General features: G+C 47.8%; 1 long non-coding RNA gene across 1 annotated transcript in view; it reads right to left on the bottom strand.

The window, feature by feature from the left end:
• Positions 1 to 1,270: 1,270 nt before the first annotated feature.
• The window catches only part of LOC135188911 (uncharacterized), a 37,795-nt gene continuing 22,651 nt past the window's right edge, over positions 1,271 to 16,414 (bottom strand). The window contains exon 3 of the long non-coding RNA XR_010307885.1: positions 1,271 to 2,531. This is a non-coding gene — a long non-coding RNA (uncharacterized LOC135188911). The remainder of the gene's footprint in view (positions 2,532 to 16,414) is intronic.

Raw genomic sequence — 16,414 nt, forward strand, 5'->3', positions numbered from 1 at the left:
AACATTTTACATTTGATAAAATCTCCCCAGATTACCTTCTGAAAGCCTTGTGGTCAAGTCACACGGCTGGAAACGCAAGAATGATGTAAGTAACCACTGAACAGCTCATAGATCAGTTCTCTCACCATGCTAGCAGAGAAGCTTGGGAGAGGCATCACTCCTCCTTCAAGGGAAAGCGGTCAAGGAACTCCTATGCCCATGGAGATTCAGGATTAACAGCCTGGAGTCAACACACAGTCTCACTTTGCTGGAATTCTGGGTCCAAGGCTTCCCACAGAATCTGCTATTTGAAAGAGTATTGTCCCTCCTTAGCAATCTCTCCATTTCTCAGTTTCCCCTGAGTTATATTGTCCCACTTCTTGCCTCTGTGGTTTGGAAGCTCTCTGGGCAAAGAAGGTGAAAACCTCACCTCTCACTGGGAGTTTGTGTGGTGTGAGACTTGGCTCCCACTCTTGGTTCTTTAAAGGGAGGATTCAGTGCTTGTGCCGATCAATATGTAAAGGGTGGAGGGCAAGAGGATGGGGCTAAACGCTTGCCAGTGGTGCCTAGTGACAGGACAGGAGGAAACAGGCTAAAACTGGAACCTAGGAAGAAAAAATTCTTTGCTGTGAGGGTGCCAGAGCCTTGGAGAAGGCTGTCCAGAGAGGTTGTGGAGTATCCTTCTCTGGAGAGATTCCAAACCCACCTGGACCTTGTGATCCTGGGCAAGCTGCTGTGGGTGCCCCTGCTTTAGCAGGAGTTTGGTCTAGGGGATCTCCAGAGGTCACTTCCAACCCCAACTACACTGGAATTCCGGGATTCCTACCTGAAGCCTGGGTATATGAGTGCCAGAGGCCATCCATTCCAGCCTGAAAGCTCCACAGAGCATACCTCAAACACAGGCACAAATGGCAGAGCACAGGGAGATAAAAGTGCCGAGCTCCAAGAGGAGAACCTGAGCTAAACCTTTCCAACAGATACCTTAAAGGGAATCTCAGTTTCATCCTGGCATACTCTGCCTTCAGAAGAGAAACAGTTTTGCTGTCTGTTATTAACTGGAGAAGCCCTGTGCCTTGGTGGAGTACTGCACTCTGCCTTTCAGAGACACAGTGTGAGCCTTAAATCTTCTTGCAAAGCCCTGGAAGCAGAATCTGTGTATTTAACAATGCAAGCAGGGGCAGGAGGCAACCTTAAAATTCCGTCCTCAAGTGACTTCTCCCAGGTCATTCAAGTCAAATTGAGGCACCATAACCAAGAATCCTGATTCCCACACTGTACTTACAACCACGAGTTCATGCTGCTTCTCATCAGAGCAATGTCACCACCAGACTTTTATTCCACTGAGCAAACAGAAGTGACAGCAGCTCTTTGTTGTGATTGGCCCCTAAGCTTCCCTTGTCACACCATAATTAGTGAGCTGGATTGCTGTATTGCAACTGGGGGACTGCACTCATGAGTCTCTTTGGATGGCTGATTCAAAAATCAGTCTCAAAAGCTGAGAATGCTGCAACTTCACAGCCCCTAAGAATGAGAGATCTCTCTCTTCACTAGATGGCTCATCCTTTCTTTTATGGACCTACCAGAAGCCTGGAAGACTCAAAAGAGCTGCAGAGCAAGAATCAGCGATGGCCCTGATCTCAAAGACCTCGACCAGACAACAGGCAAGACTAACAAAATCAATAATATTAATACCTGCTCCTGGAAAATAAGGCAATGAGCCCTGAGGAGATGAAATGATTCGCCTGGCATCATTTCAGCCAAATTAGGACTCAAGGCACTGGGGGGTGACTCAACCAGAAGCCCACCCCTCCTCATGCCCAGTAGCTGTAGGTCTGAAGGTGAGTAGCCTGGCAGAGGAAGGATTACATGGTTCACAGAGCTGCAGATTTCTGCCTACCTCGAGGCTGTGTCACAAACTACCTCCCTTCCATGCCCTGGCACAGGAGCTTTGTCAAGCAGCTGGTGTTGTTCCCAGTGGCCCATGCCCAAGCTCTGGCACTAACTTCCTGGTAGGTGCCTCCCTTTCAAACTGGAATCCAATTTACAAAGCCTTTAATTTTAAACTTTCTCATCACTGCCTTAATAAAACTAAATGACAGGTAATGGTCCCAGAAGCCAGGAGCTATTAGATCTTTCTCAACACTAATCAAGGCTGATCAGATGCTTGTGCACTCCTTTTCCAGCTCATGAAAGCCAAGCTCCCCAAGGACGCTGCGACTGGGGGCGGACAGGAAACCAACCCTCTCGCAGGCGAGGGAAGAAGGCAGAGAGGGGAAAAGAGAGAAGGAAAAAGCATCTCAAGGCGAGCACTTAGAGGCGAAAGCGGGCGGCAGGATCACCGGGGACAGTGCCTGCCCTCCTCCTGGAGTTCATCCGGGGCCCAGGCGCTCGCTCCATTTCCCCAGCAGGGCACGGGGGGCTCTGGAGGCTCTGCAGGCAGCGCAGCCACACAGGCATGGAGCAAACCGGCTCTGATTTCTGCCCAAAGGCATCAGCGTCAGACCGGTCGGGATGTCAGCTCGGGAGAACGTCACGGCAGCAGTCACGGTGTGCTGTCACAAAGAGAAATAGATATCATTTCAAACACACAGCGCTGCAGAGAGGAGGGAGAGGCAGAGAAGAGAATCCCATCATGCCCTTTTATTTTTTGAGGGGAGAGAGGGACAAGGAGGCTTAACTCTGCTCTGGCCGTGCCAGAGGAGGCAGCAGAGGATGCTCCAGATGGGAGTCCAGTTCTGGGCCCCGCAATTCGAAGATCACCACAACCTCCCTGGAGGTGCTCAAGGCCAGGTTGGATGAGGCCTTGAGTGACCTGTTCTAGTAGGAGGTGTCCCTGCTTATGGCTGGGGCTTGGAACTGGCTGAGCTTTGAGGTCCCTTCCCACCTAAACTATTCTATGATTCAAGAGAGATGTTGAGGTACTGGAAGGTGCCCAGAGAAGGGTGATGAAGCTGGTGACAGGGCTGGAGCACAGCCCTGTGAGGAGAGGCTGAGGGTGTGCAGCCTGGAGCAGGCTCTGGGGAAACCTCACTGCTGTCTATGACTACCTGAAAAGAGATTGCAGCCAGGTGGGGTCAGGCTCTTCTGCCAGGCAACCAGCAACAGAATGAGGGGACACAGTCACAGGTTGTGCTGGTGAAGGTCTAAGCTGGATGTCAGGAGGAAGTTGTTGGTAGAGAGGGTGATTGGCATTGGAATGGGCTGCCCAGGGAGGTGGTGGAGTCACTGCCCCTGGAGGTGTTGAAGCCAAGTCTGGCTGGGGCACTTAGTGCCATGGTCTGGTTGATTGGCCAGGGCTGGGTGCTAGGTTGGGCTGGCTGAGCTTGGGGCTCTCCTTCAACTTAGTTGATTCTATGATCTTTACAGATGTGTTACAAGGCTGGGAGGGAGAGGTGAGTACTCCAGAACAGACCTGATTCTCATCTTTTTAGCTACACTTCTGGTTAGGAAAATATCTGGAATCAGTCTCCTAAGACTATTTCCCAATTTAAGGAGTTCTTTGGCCAAAGCTTTAGGTTTTGCCTCCAGCACAAAGGAGAACAGCAGCAATGTGGCTGCAAAGAATGGGGCTCCGGCAGTTTTCTGTCCTCCTCAACTTACTTCTCCATACTTAAGCAATAGGGAGGTTTAAAACCCAACCTCACTCCTACTCCAATTACCTCAGGTGACAACAGGCCTTATAGTCTTCACAGCCCAGGTCTTCGGCAAGCCTGGCTCGGGTACATCACACTATTCCCTCTTCCAGAGAAGGGTGGCTCTTACTAGCCTATTTTCCCCCAGCAGAGAAAACCAGCAAGTTTAGGTATCATTTGGAAACACTCTGCCTCATCTATCTCACATCCAGGTGACAGAAAGCAGCTGTGACACAGGCAGGACTGGAAAACACATCTTTAGACCCTCCTTCTCCACTACAAGGCCATGCTGAGGCAGCTCCTTCCTCTTCCCTCTTCTTTTTGTCAATGTCACCTGGCTTTTGCTTCACCCCTGTTCTGGATGGTATTAGATCTGTTGCTACTTCTCTTTCCCAGATCATACTTTCCTCATGCTGATTTTCTGTCCTTCCATAGTTCACAGAATCAACCAGGTTGAAAAAGACCTCTAGGATCATCGAGTCCAAGCTACCCCCTAACTCTTCTAATTAACTAACCCATGGCACTAAGTGCCTCATCCAGCCTCCTTTCAAATGCCTCCAGGGATGGCGACTCCACCCCGGGCAGCACATTCCAGTGGCAAATCACTCTTTCCGTGAGGAATTTCTTCCCAATGTCCAGCCTAAACCTGCAGTCTGAGACTGTGTCCTCTCGTTCTGAAACATAACATCTCCATTTCTCCCTTCCTGCAGTCTTACTGCACAACATTCCAAGTTCTGCAACATGCCTTGCATTAATCTCACACACAAAGCAGTTTAAGACCACTTCACTTGAAATCAGAACTTCATTCTCATCGGTAAGAACAAGTCACTTCTACTTCCATTTCTGTAGGAATGGCTCTGTGACAAAGTAAACCAGGAGTAATCACTATTTTGCACCCAGGTAACTGTTTGCCAAACAGAACAAAAAAAAACTCCACAAGAGATTCTAGTGTAATGAAAAATAGCAAAGTTGTATGCTTGTCCTCCAGTGCACTGAGCTGCAGAGGAGGGGAAAGCTTTGTGGATGTGGAAAAAGAGCCTTCACCTTGGTCCCTTTTCCCATGCCCAGGAGGAGAACTGAAAAGAGCAAGTTATCTCTTATAAAATCAAGGAGAGAAGGCTGCTGTTCCCATTTGCATCTCTCAGAGCAGCTGGTATCATTACCCAACAAGGAAAATGAGGTCCCCAAGAACAGAGGAGACAGCTGGTGACAGTCCTGGAAAAGAATTTCAGGCCAATACCTTTGGTTAGAGCAGAAGAAGAAACAAACACAGAAGGTACTTGGGGGTTTAATGCAAACCAGGGCTCAGAATGAAAGCTGATGGATGCTGCCATCCCCTTCTCCTTAGGTTTTGGGGTCTCAGGTGGAAGTGAACCCTGATCACCAGTGGCAGCTGCCATTCATACTGGTTTGAACAGATAAAATGTTATGAGACACCAACCAAGAGCTCTGCCCACAACACACAGTGACACCATCACAATAGACCCAGTTTCTTCACCTAGGTTTAGGTAACCACATTTTCAAAGCAAGAAACACTTCAAGTAGCACCTTCTAGTGGCACCAAAAATGCCATCCAAGAGCATGCAGGCTTCAGCACAAGAGGATGGAGCTAAGTTTTGAAAGGAACATGGCACTTCCAAGAGCTGATTGCTCCTCATTCCCCATAAACCATTCACTCTCTGCCCAGGTGCACAAAGGGAAGAGCACTGAGGAGTCTCAGGCTCCATCTCTGAAGGCATCCTAGTAGAAGACCTGGAGACAAGACAAGCTTAGTAACCCTCCCCCCACCCCCTGATATCTGTGCAGCATTTCTGATGTACAAAGTCTGTATCACAGAAAGCCCTGGAGCCTGCTGCAATATAATTAATGCGATAGGAAATCTTGCACTGGAGCCCAGCCAGCATTTTCATCACACTCAAGCCTCACTCAGTAACCACTGGATTTTCCATTCCTCCCTCAGACACCCACCTTATTTGTCTTTGCTTCCCAATTCCTCTGAAGCACCTTTTAAACCCTATTGACATGACTGTTAGCTATAGGAGAATGCAGAATCTATGAAGGACTCTGTCTGGAGCAAATTCCTCGCCTGCTGGCTCATCTCTAGCCTAAGTCAAGGCTCCCTTAGCCTCACACATGACATTAGCTCATGTAGCCTTGAAACCTCTCACTTTCCTACTCCCTTCAGACAGTTTTATACTTCAAGTGGTTCCTCCTTCCTCAGCCCTGTCCTTTTCCCCCCAAGTCTGGCTTTCCATAGGAAATTCTTTCAGCTTTTCTGAGCAGTGAGAAATCTCCCCAGGCCCTGTGTTGTTCTGCTTACTCCACACTCTGCCCTGTACTCTGGAGTCCTCTCTGATAATAAGGTGCATACACTGTGTACATTACAGCTGTAGAAAGAAGGGGGTTTTACATATGGCCTCTTCTAATCCTAACACACAGGCCTGGAACCTCTCCCAACATCTGCTCTTAGTCTGGACAAAGGGAATGAAAGATGTTACAAGGTTTGCAGCTCGTGTAAGAAGGATGTCATGCAGAATTGCAATAGCATACTCCTAACCCAAGGGAAATGGGTATGGACAGCCCCTTGGAACAAGGTGTAGGCTTGACAGGGATGCTTCATCTCACAGCAGCAGATTTTTCACTGCATTCTTCACTAGCAAACAGCATTTGTATTGCTCCTTAAACCGCTGCAGCATGGGAGAGAGAAAAACATCCACAGCACAGAACTGCAACAGGATTAGCAAAGAAGCTTGCCACATCCATGCAGTAACTGGACAGCAGAGTGGGGAAGTTGGTGTCTTCAAGACTGGGGCCACACATTTGCTTCCGCATTCTCTTGGGAAAACATGAACTACTGCTTTTGCTCTGTTTCTCCCTCCTGGTCACCAATGGGCTGCAGCAAGCTGCCGTGCCAGGCAGGGTGCTGGTTTACTTCACCTAAAGTCTGTGTACAAAGGGAAATGCAGGCAATCCCTTGCTGATAGTTTTGGTTGAACTTGGCTCTAGAGTAACCCAACTCTTTTCCACGTCTCCATATTTAAAGTATTTCTATTCCTTACCACTACACAAAGGTAGCTGTGGATTTTCTCTCTCTCCATGTAAGACCCAGAACTTAGATTAAGATTCCCATTTCCCCATGGTAAGCTCCTGAAGTTTGTTAGTCAGGCTGCCTTTCACAGGATAAGATGGCAACACAAGCTCTACTATAAGGCCATACATTTCACAACATCCAGACCCCCAAAAGCCCTTAGATGCCCAGCTCCCATGGGAATTCTGAGTATCATCCCTAACACATCTTAGATGGAATGTCCAAAAGCCAGGGTTACTCTAAATGTGTCACTGCAAGTCTCTGGCTAACTATCCAATTCTGCTGGAGCTTTATATGTCTTTGACATCCCTGGATATGCCCTCTTTGACCAGCCCATAGCTTTGTTCTCCTATGATTTCACTGCTTCAGGCATTCTCCCAGGATTTCAGTTTGTTGGAGCAGTAACTGTGGTTGGACCTGCCTGAAGAGTCCAAGCAAAACACTCACAGATGGGAGATCTGAGCTGTCTGAGGTGCACTGAAGTTTCTGGAGGAGAACACAGGAGTCCTCCCCCTGCAGCACAACTATGCAGGAGCAAAACCAAGGACAGGACTTCTGCCATAAATACTAATGATCTTTAAACCAGCCATTTCACAGCCAACTTCCAGGCTGTCGTGCAAAACAATGGTCAAAAAGGGTGTTTAGGGTGTTTCTGTCTTGAAGGCAGAGGAGCTGAGTTGCTGCCTTGATTTTGCCATCACCTCTGTTTTAGACTCAGAGCAAACTGTTCAATTTCCAGGGCCCAGCTCCCCACCTGCAAAAGAGACACAAAGGCTACAAGTTTCTCCCTTCTGCTCTCACCATTCCCTGCCTTGTTTGTTCAACTATTTCACAGAATGAACTAGCCAAGACTCAGTGCAATGACTTCATCTGGGGGCTTAGGGGAGTGGCAAATAATAAATCACAAGAGAAGAGCTGTTTGTCCCAACAAATTGAGATCAAAAGATGGGATGTTGTCATTTGGATGAAAACTGAATGCTCCTTACCCCCATGCTGTGGCCTGCTGAGCTTTCAGAAGGCTGTGCAGCACATGCATGATGCAGCTGGAGGCTGGGGTGTGAAGCACAGCCCTGAGACAAAGAGTTTTGCAGTGATTATTAGCAGCAGAATCTCACTGGTTGGTACAAGCTGTGATCTCCTCTTGTTTTATGAAGGAAAAGCATATCTGACAGGCTCACAGAATGTCAGGTTGGAAGGGACCCAAAGAGATCATCCACAGCAGGATCATACAGCCTAGCTCAGGTCACACAGGAACACATCCAGACAGGCCTTGAAAGGCTCCACAGAAGGAGACTCCACAGCCTCTCTGGGCAGCCTGTGCCAGTGCTCTGGGACCCTACCAGTCAAAAAGTTGCCCTTGTGTTGAGCTGGAACCTCCTGTGCTGCAGCTTCCATCCATTGCTCCTTGTCCTAGCCCCGGGAGCAGTGAGCAGAGCCTGTCCCCCCTCTCCTGACCCCCAGCCCTCAGATACTTATAAACATTGATCAGATTCCCTCTCAGTCATCTCTTCTCCAGACTCAGCAGCCCCAGGTTCCTCAGCCTTTCCTCACCAGGCAATGCTCCAGTCCCCTCATCACCCTCATAATACCTCTTAGAAACCTCACTCCCTGCTCCCCTCCTGCAACTTTCCTTCTTGAGTTCCCAGCACTCCTCAGTAAGCCCTGGCTTTCGAAGGCAGAACAGGAGCAGATGGCCTGGCAAAGCAGAGCTCACACAACAGAAAGCTCAGGCTGCATGCACGTCCCCCCGAAACAACACTCCAAGTGTGCACTTTGAGGTGCACCATTCGAGGCAGGGCTGAGAGTCTCCACTGACTTCTAACTGGTATCTCCCCAGCCACATCCATGACAGACACTTCTCCTTTTCACTGCTTGTTGTCTTTTCAAGCCACACAACAGTGTCATTGTTCAGATGGCAACCTCGCAGCACAGGGCGACCGTCACATCTCTCAGCTGGAATTGGCTGCAGTTCAGGTTTCAAAGCCCAGAGCAAGGGTTTTTTTCACTGCAGCTTTTCTTCTGGGAGCATGCTGACAAGCTGAACGGCTCAGCCTCCCATGTGCCAGCCTGTAATAGAATCACCAGTCACCCAGGATCTTCTCCAGACCAGACAAAGGTACTGCGAGGGCAGGCACAACAGATGCCCTGCAAATACCAGAAATCATGTGGGCGTTTACTGGGACTCTCAGCCCTGTTCCTGCCACTCAGCTGGACCAGCTCCAGGTGGTCAGGGGTCACACTGGACTGACTCCAGATTAAATGACAACATAATTTCTGTGTGTCTCCATGCTTTGGTTTTAAAAGCTACAATTAAAAGGATACAGGGACATGGCAATTGCTTCGCTGCAGCCCCTTGGTGCAGGATCCTGTTAGTGACACTGGTGGGTGGAAAGTTCACAGGATCACAGATGTTAGGGGTTGGAAGGGACCTCCAGAGATCATCAAGTACACCTCCTCCGCCAGAGCAGGACCATCATCTAGTGCAGGTCACACAAGAATGGGTCATGAATGTCCCCAGAGGAGACTCCACAGCGTCTCTGGGGAGCTTGCTCCAGTGCCCCGTGACAACCTCGTGCTCTCTGCTCTGGTATTGGGAAACTGCTGCTTTAAGAAGGATGACAAAGGAAACCTGAATAGTCAAGAGTAAAGAAAAAGAAAATCTTGCTGAGAAAAACCAGGCAGCTCCCTCTGCAACAGTACTGCTGGAATACTTGCACCCTGTGCACAGCTGAGCCTGGGTGTAGCAGCACTGCTGGGAGGAGGAAAAGGATGGAAGTTGCATTTGGTACATGACTCCATACTTTCACTGATGTCTTGCTTTGGAAGAGAACCCCCAAAATCTCAATAGTCCCTCCACAATTTCATTTTGGAGAAACATCTGAAGTGTCTTACACACAACTCACCACTGGAGGAAAAAGCAGCAGAAAGTCATTTGGAAAGAAAAAGGACACCTCAATAGAACCTGTGGCTTAACTTGGTCAGACTCATGTCTCTGTTATTCCTCTGAAGGCAAGAATAAAAGCCAAATCACTGTGACTTCCTCAACCATTTCCATGTTGCCAAAAGGACATTTCCCAATGGGAATCAGATTATCAAGGGATTTCTGACCAGTTTTGTGTACAGTAATTCCTGGAGAGTATCTATGTGAGCGGTGATAATTAAGGTAAGATTAAAACCAACAAACACCACATTGCTGTGATGGACCTGAACGCTTGGACAGCGAGTGCAAGGCCTTGCAATTCACCTCCAGCTTTCAAGATGTTGGCTAAGGACATCTATTAGTTTATTGTCAGCCAAGAGACTGAGTTTTTTACAGAGGAAACACATGGATCAGAGAGCATCTGCTGTGAAACTTGATTCTTATTCTGGCTTGTTGAGCTGTTTGCTCTTAAAAAGTCATCAGACTGAACGTATCCTGAGTCCATTGGCACAAAGATAACAAAACATAACTGTATTTGTCTTGTCTAGATGCCATTTAAGCTCCTGGAAAAGTGAAATCGTTCTGGAGCCCAGGAGAATCCTTTTGGGGATTTTCAGTGCTAGCAGCTTTTGCTTACCTGAAAAACCACAGACTCAGAATGGATTGGAAGGGATCACAGAATCATGGAATCATAGAATCAGCCAGCCTGGAAGAGACCTCCAAGAGCATCTAGTCCAACCTAGCACCTGGCCTTGTCATCTAGTTTCGAGTCCCCTGCACCAGGGACACCTTTCACTGGAGCCAGGTTGATTAAGACACCACCCAACCTGGCCTTGAACACCTCCATGGAGGGGGTGACATGCAGAGGCACTTTCTGAAGGCATCAGGGTAACCCAGCTGCCAGTGCCAGCCAGTTGGAGGAAGCTGAGAAGGGAATGAACAAATGTGTAAGCATTCATGCTAGATGGTGAGCCCTGGGACAGTCTGAAGACAGCAGGAGCTTCTCCACAAAATCCTTCTTCCACAGCATGTCCTACCAGTGGCAAGCTCCCCCTGGCATACAGCAGCAAACTGCTTCCTCCATCCTGAAGCTGCACTGGCTCAGTTTCTTGGCCAGAAAGCAGAGGTATGAGGCTATCTTGTGTCTGTCTTCACTCTTTTCCCACCCAGAAGCTCTTTATGAGCATTCCCACCTGCTCCTCCACACTCTGATACAAGGTTGAGATATTGGGTGTGGGAGGAGATGTGTTACTCCAGCTCCCCAGAGAAGGTGCTGGTTGGTCCTGGAGCACAGGCAGGTATCAACACATACAAATGCAATTCCTGTATATACAATCCCTATAAATACACTTCCCACTTCCCCAAATCCATTAGTAAAAAAATCACAGGCCTTTCAGTCCTCTTCAAGCATTCCATTTTGGTCCTGTTAAGCCTTTGGTTGAGATGATGTCAGCTCTTCACCCGAACCAGCAGCTCAGCCAAATTGCTCCTATGAACTTCCTCAGCACAGCGAGTCCAACCAAGTGCCTGTTCCTCTGCCAGCTGGAAATGGCTTTCATACATGACCCAAGGTTAGAAAGGTCCTTATCTCCACACTTCAAAGAGCCTCCTCCCAATTGACAACTTGGTGTCTCCTCCAGCTGATGTGAAAAATCTTCTCCTCGACAGTTTGAAGCCTTTTGATCTTCACAAAAGCCAAGGCACAGAGCATCTTACACTGGATGTCTTGAGGAATGTCATAAACCCTGAGCCATTGCCAGGCTGGGGCTCAGAACCTCTAATCTCACAGTATTTATGAGCTCAGATTTTCTTTGAAGGGACACAATCTACTTTTTAAATCTCACATTAAAATCACCAATGTCATTACCTGTGCCTGCAATTTACTCTTTGAGGAATGAAATCCATAACCTACTGATTTTTTCTCCCACCAGTCCAACTTTTTGGCCATTTGAATTTAGGTCCTCTCCAGTATCCAAAGCAGATGAGGGAATTTCCAGCCAGTTTCACACTTTGGGCAGTGCTGCTCGTGCCAGCACCACAAATATTATATTGCAAACACTGTGGGGGAGTATTCTAATCTAAATAAAGACAGTGCCTACTCTGGTGTCTACAAAATAAATGCATGAATCCATTTCTTCTATTAACATTCTGCACAGCTGTTAAAAACACAGGACAGAAGCTCACTGATGGACTTCAGAAACCTACACTGGAAAAAAAAATCCTTATATTTAAGAAACTCAGAAGATCAAAAGCAGAAGGAGAAGGATTTATTTCTACAGACTATTACTGCATCTTCTTTTATCTGTCTATGTGTCAGGAGTTCTGAAAGGCCTTTTCAGCACCTTGTTATCGTTGGGCCTGATCTTCGTCCATAGCACTGAACACACCATTGAGGTGCTGAGGTCCCTCACCACTTCACTGGTGACATTTGGAGCCAAGGGAGCTCATCAGCCCTGAAATGATTTCATTTCTGCCAGGTCTGCCCACAGTATCACACATACTGCCAGGAGCTATCAGCAGCTATCCCTATCTGCATTTTCTGAAGTCAAGGCACAGAGAAAGAGGCAACACATCCTGAAGCACAACACACCTGAGCTGAAGAGTTTGCATGGCACACTGAAGGAATCTGCCACAGACATAGAATCCAAGATCTCAAACAAGAAGTGGGTCTGACACCATGGCAGCATTTCCACTAACTCTAAAGAACTAAACCCTGAGGTTTTTTCTTTCCCAGTGTATCCCAACACAGATAAAACAAAGACAAAAATTGTTTATGCAGACCTTGGTTTGGAATGCAAGCAAATATCCCTCCTTTTCTGGCTCTGTATCCATGCAAGGTGTCCAGATACTTGAGCCTTCCTTCTGTCTGCTAGAAGAGGAACATCAAGCCAAGCCTCCCCCTACTAAAAAGGAAAAGTGAAGCGTAAAGACTCCAGGCACTAAGTCAAGCATAGTCCATAGACACCTTCCAGCACCTCAACATCTCTCTTCAATTCAGGAATCCAGAACTGGACACAGCACTCCAGGTGTGGCCTGAGCAGTGCTGAGCACAGGGGCAGAAGAACCTCCCTTGTCCTGCTGCCCACACTGCTCCTGAGCCAGCCCAGGATGCCATTGGCTCTCTGCCCACCTAGGCACACTGCTGCCTTATCTTCAGCTCCTCTCTACCAGCACCCCCAGCTCCCTTTCTGCCTGGCTGCTCTCCCCACCCATTAAAGAAGAAAACTTCCCCTGAATCCTTGTACACAGACAGCAGGGTTTGATTTAGTCTATGGTGATGCTTCACATTTTATGGAGTATTCCTCATGTCTCATCCCCAAAAGTGACAACAAGCAAGTACAGCCCACATCATGGGGCAAACATTGATGAATGTAAAGGGAATCTACTGGAATTATTTTGCATCACAAAGTAACAGAGAAATGTCTCCAGTATCATTAAATTTCTCATTTGTCCAGATCACATCAGGGAAAACAACAACCACCACCAACCCAACACCAAATCAAATAGGAAAGGATGAAGGAAAAGACTGGTAAAAAATTAATGCTACCTAAGAGTTAAGGCTACCCAAGATGTCAACTGTGACAGCTCCTTTGAAGGGTAGGTTAAGGCAAGCAATCAAATTTTATACCCAAAGCAAAGACAGCTAATGTAAAGAAAATAAAAACAAAGGAAAGAAAAAAAATCCCAGAGCCTAGGAGATGAGGGCAGAAAAAAAGCACAGCATAAAAAGGGTATTCCCCCAGCATTTGTCTGAGCCATGAAGGCAGCTGGTCCAACCTCCATCAACAAAGGCTCAGACCTGTATCATTAGGAGACAGTTCCCCAGGTCTGAGGCTTAATGTATGACTTTCAGGCTGCCAGCTGTGAGGTAAGTCACTGGGCAGCAAAGCTGAGCCCAATACACGTTTAAGTAAAAAGGGTTTTGGTAAGCCTGAGGGGGACAATCAGCAAAAGCTGTCGGTATTGGATGGGAGGGCAGACAAGGAGAAGGGATGGGCTGGCAGAGGGAAGAGAAGTGACCAAGCAGTCAATTAGTTAAGTAACTACGACCATTTTATTGCTGAACAGCAATCCAGCAAAAAAGCAGCCAAAGGATCTAACACTGTAGGAAGTCTCCTGTCCCTTCTGCCTCGTTAGCTTTTAACCAACCTCAGCCAGGACTCAGATTCATAGAATGGTTTAGGTTGGAAGGGATCTCCAAGATCATCCAGTTCCAACCCTCCTGTGCCACAGGCAGGGACACTTCCCACTAGAACAGATTGCTCAAGGCCTCATCCAGCCTGGCCTTGAACACCTCCAGGGAGGCTGTGGAGCACAGAAGCACCCAATGTGATCAAAGATCTTCAGTCACATTCTGTGCTCCACAACCTGTGCCAGGGTCTCAACACCCTTACTGTAAAGAACTTCTTCCTAACAGCAAGTTTAGATCTCCCCTCTGCAAGTTTAAACCCATTCCTCCTCATCCTGTCATTACAAGACCTTATCAATAGTCCCTCCCCAGCCCTCCTGTAGTTCTCTTTAGGTACTGCAAGGCCACTCCAAAGTCTCCTCGAAACCTTCTCCAGGCTGAAAAGCCCCAGCTCAACCCAAGATACACCTCCTAGCTCTGGGTTGGGCACTGCCATTACACAGCACTATAAAGGCAGACTTGAAGAAGCTCAGCTGCAAGGTGCACAAAGATTCACATCTTTTCCTCATTATTATTGCAGAGGCCATAAGTGGCAAAAGCAGCTCCTGTTTGCCGCTGCCTCCTAACTTGCGGGAAAGCTCGTTATCAGCAGGGCATCCTTGAAACAGCAACCAAGAGCATTAACTTTTAATATTTAATGCATTCCTCAGGCTCTGGGAGAGCAATGTGAGAAATATCCCGTAAAAATCTATTAGTGTTAATAAAATACCACCCAACAGGTTGTCCATTATCAGCAATTAAAGTTTGCAAAGCAGGTCAGATAACTCCCTGGGATGATTTGTGTGGCCTTTACATCCGTTCTTCTCCTTCTTCCATTTCCCCCCCCCCCCCCCCCTCCTTTATTAAACTTTCTCAACTCTTCTTTTTTATTTTTTTCCCCCTGCTTGCCTCCCACAGCACAGTCTGAGCCCTAACCAGTGAATTATAGCACTAATGAGGTGTTTATACTCTCTGCCCATCAATCACAGATGTGTGTGAGTGAAAGCGCCAGCCGATAGCCGGGAAGTGCTGCAGCCTTTGCTGCAGCCAAAGGGATGGTAGACTGCAGCTAGATAAAATCCCTGCTCTTTCTTGCTCTTAGCCTCAGGGCAGGGGCAAAACCATTCCATCTGATTTTCCACCTGGTGTAAAATGGAGGTATCCTTGTAGCTCGTGTATGTAACTTCTCTCCCACTCATTTGTCTTGCTCGACCCCTCGCAGCAATCACAGAACAGACTCAGATGGTTTGGGCTGGAAGGGACCTCTAAAGGTTATTTTGTTTCAACTCTCCTGCAGCCAACAAGGACATCTGCAACAAGAGTAGGTTGCTCAGATCTCCAACCTGACCTGCAGTGGCTCCAGGGATGGGGCTTCCACCACCTCTCTGGGCAACCTGGGCCAGGCTCTCACCACCCTCAGTGACAAACATCTCTTCCTCTTCTCCAGTCTGCATCTCCCTCTTTCAGCTCCAAACCATCACCCCCTGTCCTGTCACACCAGGCCCTGCTCAGAGGTCTATCCCCTGCTTTCTCACTGAAACCTCTCAGTACTGAAAGGCCACCAGGTGGTCTCCCTGGAGCCTTCTCTCCTCCAGGCTGAACAACTCCAACTCTCAGCCTAGCCTCACAGCAGAGAGCTTCCAACCCTGCCAGCACTGCTGTGGCCTTTCCTGGCCTCTCTCCAAGAGGTCCATATCTCTCCTGTGCTGAGGACTCCAGAGCTGGTCACAGTACTTCAGTGTGTCCCTGCAAAGGGAGAGCCCTAACAATTACCAAAGGAGCAGCTAACACAGGATGCCATCAAATAAAGCAGAAGCTGCCTCTGAGTCCTATCAGTTCAATGTTTTTTTCCACCTTTTCCTTGTTACGAGTCCCCAGAACACAAATCTGCTAAAGTGCTGCTGGAGGCACTGAAGGACCAAGACCAAGACCACAATTAGAAATCAGTTAATTCAAGACTTGCAAAACAAAGCAAAATCAACCCCCACATCCCAAACAAGAGCCAGACTTTTAATGGCAAGGCTTTGGCTTTCTCACTGGTAATGAATTCATCCTAAAGACAATGAAATCTAAATGAAAAAATATCTTCCCTGTTTATGGAGAACTCAAAAAGCTTTGCACCTATGCAAGTGGAGTAACTAAATGAGGTCTCTGTGGTCTCAATTTAGCAGAAACTGGCAGAGAATGGAACAAATTCAGATGTAATGCTTATAAAGAACTCCTCAGGCTTTCTAGGAAGGAACCTAGTTCCTAGGAAGGAAGGAAGGAAACCTTTGAAGCCTCAAAGTTCCTAGGAAGAAGACAAAGAACTTGTGTCTGGTGTCCCTAGAGCAGACAGGAGGAAGTCTTCTGTATGATCTTTAAGACAGGGAGCTATGAGCAAAGAGGAAGAGCTAAAGGGACTCAACCATCGCTGGGGAGACTAAAATTGGTTCTTGCAAAGCAGTTGCTTCTGATCTTGTTTGAGAACAGGATCCTTGCAAACACAATCTCAACCATTCTTGAAAGGAAGCTGCAGGTCCTTGCACAGCAAATTCACATCTACTGACAAAAATTATGCTCCTTTTCTTGACTCTCTTCCCAGTTACCCACAGATGTCCTCAGCCTGCTGGTGGAAAACCCTGATT

Source organism: Pogoniulus pusillus, chromosome 30 (genome assembly GCF_015220805.1).
Source record: "Pogoniulus pusillus isolate bPogPus1 chromosome 30, bPogPus1.pri, whole genome shotgun sequence".
Taxonomy (NCBI): domain Eukaryota; kingdom Metazoa; phylum Chordata; class Aves; order Piciformes; family Lybiidae; genus Pogoniulus; species Pogoniulus pusillus.